At 49.1% G+C, this 3763-nt stretch overlaps 1 long non-coding RNA gene across 3 annotated transcripts in view; it reads right to left on the bottom strand.

Annotated features, from left to right (window-relative positions):
• Nucleotides 1-53: 53 nt before the first annotated feature.
• The window catches only part of LOC111820228 (uncharacterized), a 21744-nt gene continuing 18034 nt past the window's right edge, over nt 54-3763 (bottom strand). For 2 of the 3 annotated variants that reach the window (XR_002823769.1, XR_002823771.1), the window contains one exon: nt 871-1117. This is a non-coding gene — a long non-coding RNA (uncharacterized LOC111820228). Of the gene's footprint in view, nt 125-870; nt 1118-3763 lie in introns of those variants that run through there. The other variant, XR_002823770.1, reaches the window with a different exon arrangement.

The raw sequence follows: 3763 nt of genomic DNA, 5'->3' as shown, positions 1-3763 counted from the left end.
TGGCCGTACACGAGAGACAGACACCTCCCCCACCCCCACACCCCCAGTGAGCTGACAGTCTATAGAGTGAATACAAATAACTGCAATCCACCCAAATACTTACTTGGATGGGACCAGCAACGTGCTGTGGAAAAAACAGAAAACTTGAAGTCCAGGATTACGGAGGGCTTCAGAGGAGAACTGGAGCAGGAGGAAGGGCATCCAAGGCTGAGGGCACAGCATGAGCAAAGGCATGGAGGTGTGAAAGGGCCTGGTGAGACCATTGAGCTGCCTAGAGGCTATCATTTGCTGCATGATATCTAGCTCTCAGTAGGTGCTTAATCAATGCATGAATGAATGATTCCTAAAAGCCACCCTAGGTTTTCCAGGTGGAAAGGAAGCCAGCCAAAGAGTCTGCAGTGTCCTCAGCGGAGGGGAGGAACCTCTGTGGGGTCCTCAGTGCTCCCAGGAGAATGCTGACACCTCTGTTACTGTTTCTGTGCTTCCTGGGTGCCTTTCCTGACCTGTCCAGCTAGTAGGACCACTTCTCCGCCTGCCTCAGCACCTTGATAACCCTCTCATACAGAACTGTTTCCTTCTGCAGCATGATATGCACAGTGCGTATGTCTGTGGCCCTGCTCCTGGAATTTAGGATGTAAATTTTCCCTCCTTTGTTATCTCTTTATTCCCCACCAGTGTAGCCATGGAATAGCACTAGATACTCAATAAGTGTTTGTGGAAAAATATAAAGGAAGGAAAGAGGGAGGAAGGAAATGAAGGGAAGAGGGAAGGAAGAGGAAGGAAGGGAGAGAGGGAGCGAGGAAGGGAGGGAAAAAGAAAGAAAAGACTGCAGACAGAGAAGAGAGATGAGAGATGAGCTCGAGATGGCGCCATGAGGCAGAGAGACTAGCCCCAGCTCCACTGACCTTCTCTTAACTTCAGGGAAAGGAGCGAGGAGACTGGAGGCTTTGGGTAACTCTGCAACTCTTCCTTGGGTCTTGTGTTCATTCCTTGAACGATGGCGTTAAAGCACATTTTGAGGAGACCTTGGATGGTGCTACTCAAAGGCTGGCAGTTCAAGTCCACCCAGAACCGCCTCAGAAGAGAGGCCTTGTGCTCAACGTTCACAAACTCTGCCCTTGAAATGGGGAGAAAAAAAAAAAAAAAAACCAACCTTGAGAACCTCAGAGTGGCTCTGGGCTTGGTAGTAAGCCCCTCTGAACTTCCCGAACCTCAGTTTCCTTATCCGTAATCAGGATAATAGCGGTACTGATTCTCGCTACTACAGGGATGAGCCTTGCAGCAGTACTAAGTGAAAGAAGCCGGTCAGCGGTAAAGGACCACATACTGTCCACGTGTCCAAAGGACCATATCTAATTGGGTTGTTAGGAGGATTCAGTAAAAAAATAACTGGAAAATCTTGGCACCTGGTCCACAGTAAACACTCAATAAATGCTGTGTATTATGCTAGGGAGGCATTCCAGACATGTAAGAATACAGGACTGAGCGCTGGGATGGCAGGGGAGGTGCTTCCTAAGCTGGGAGGGATGCCTATTGTCCTACGGCCAGGCCCAGTGGTCACACAGTGGTCACAACGCTCTCTCCTGGGCCTCCCCCAACCCCCAAGAAATGCCATAAAGACTCCTGATTGCCTGATTAAAGGAAGCGGATACACAATTAATTTCAATTTTAGACCTAAAACCCCCTCCCACCTTCCAAAAAAGAATAGCACACCCTATTCCAATTTACACACAATTTTCCAGCGGGTTCTGTAGCCTTTGAAGTGACCAGACCAGACTATTGATTTATTTCCAGCTAATCTCTCTCTTTGAACCCAAAAGGGTCAAGGTTAATTATATAATAAAACATACCGGGCCCAGCTGCCCCCTCTGGGGTGCAGGGAGCTCCCCCCCCAACCTTTCCAATCCGGCCAGCGGATCGGATTTCTGATCCTTTCTTTGCATTCATCTCGTTCATCAGGGCCCATTAAGAAGAAGAAAAAAACCCGGCTCCTCATTTCCTCCCTGAGAGATAAATTTTAATTTGGTGGAAACCAACAAAGGGGATTTAAGCCCTGTTTCCAGGGTGCACCCTGTGGCTGGACAGTCTTGCTGGGGGCACCTATTTTTTGGAGCTGGTGAGAGAGGAGGTGGGGATGGCGGAGGAAAGAAACATCTATGAAAAACCAAAAAAAACAAACCCCTTGCCACAAGTCGATTTCGACTCATGGCGACCCCATGTGTTACAGAGTAGAACTGTTCCACAGGATTTTCTTGGCTGTAATCTTTACGGAAGGAGTCCTGGTGGTGCAGTGGTTAAGTGCCCGGCTGCTAACCAGCAGGTCAGCAGTTCAAACCCACCAGCTGCTCTGGAAGAAAGATGTGGCAATGTTTCTGTAAAGATGACAGCCTTGGAAATCCTATGAGGCAATTCTACTCTGCCCTATAGGGTCGCTATGAGTGGGAACTGACTCATAGCAGGTTGGTTGGTTGCAATCTGTATGGAAGGCGATCTCCAGACCTGTTTCTTCTGTAATACCACTAGGTGGGTTTGAACCATCAACCTTTTGGTTACCAGCAGAGCTCAGACCATCTGCACCACCAGGGACCTTCGCTTTCCCAATTCTCCTTGGAAAATTCCTGTTTGTGTCAGGCCCACCACCCATGCCTCTGCCTCCATGAGGCCTTCCTCGCCCTCTTGGGCAGAATCGATGGTTCCCTCCGTTCTGCTTCCACAGCGCTTTGTTTCTGCCTGGCTTGACTGATTTGTCACAATGTATTAGAGTTCACTGTCGAGCCTTTACTGCCCTCTACTCCCAGGGCCCAGCCCAGTGTTCGGCATAGAAGGTCTTCCATAAATGTCTGTCAGATAAATTGTAACCCACGCTCAGAGAGAAATCACCTAGGGTCACAGCACAACCGGGACAGATGTCACTCACAGATTTGGTCTCAAGAACAAATGGGAGGGAAAAAAAATGTGATGTCCACAAGCTATGTCCTTCCCAAACTCTAAAGTGTCAGTCCATCAACCTCTTTTAATTAAGATGTAAAAAGGAAAGCTCCCCCGGCCGCCACCTGTCCCCATGCTCCTCTGCATCAGTCAGTCTGTCCAGCTGTCCATCCATCTCCACTTCGCTACCTGCTGCCCTCTCTCCCTTTGTCTTTGCCTCCTCATCTCCCTGACTGCCTCTCTGTTATAACTTGAATTGTGTCCCCCAAAATATGTGTTGTAAATCCTAAACCCTATACTTGTGAATACTGGAGCCCTGGTGGCATGGTGGTTAAGTGCTCAGCTGCAAACCAAAATGACAGCGATTTGAACCCACCAGTAGCTCCAAGGGAGAAAGACGTGGCAGCCTGCTTCTGTAAAGATTTACAGCCTTGGGTCTTGAAAGCTTGCAAGCGGCCATCTAAGATGCAGCAGTTTGTCCCAACCGCCTGAAGTAAAGGAGAATGAAGAACACCAAAGACACAAGGAAACTAGTAGCCCAAGAGACACAAAAGGCCACAGAACCCAGAGACTTCATCAGCCTGAGACCTGAAGAACTAGATGGTGCCCAGCTACCACCAATGACTGCCCTGACAGGGAACACAACAGAGAGCCCCGAATGGAGCAGGAGAAAGGTGGGGTGCAGAACTCAAATTCTAGTAAGAAGACCAGACTTAATGGTCTGAGACTGGAGCAACCCCGGAAAGCATGGCCCCCGGATTCTCTATCAGCCCAGAACTAAAACAATTTCCAAGGCCAACTCTTCAGACAGGGATTGGACTGGACTGTGGGACAT

Source organism: Trichechus manatus, unplaced genomic scaffold (assembly GCF_000243295.1).
Source record: "Trichechus manatus latirostris isolate Lorelei unplaced genomic scaffold, TriManLat1.0 scaffold00030, whole genome shotgun sequence".
In the NCBI taxonomy this organism is placed as follows: Eukaryota; Metazoa; Chordata; class Mammalia; order Sirenia; family Trichechidae; genus Trichechus; species Trichechus manatus.
This window is presented reverse-complemented; position numbering and strand designations above follow the sequence as displayed.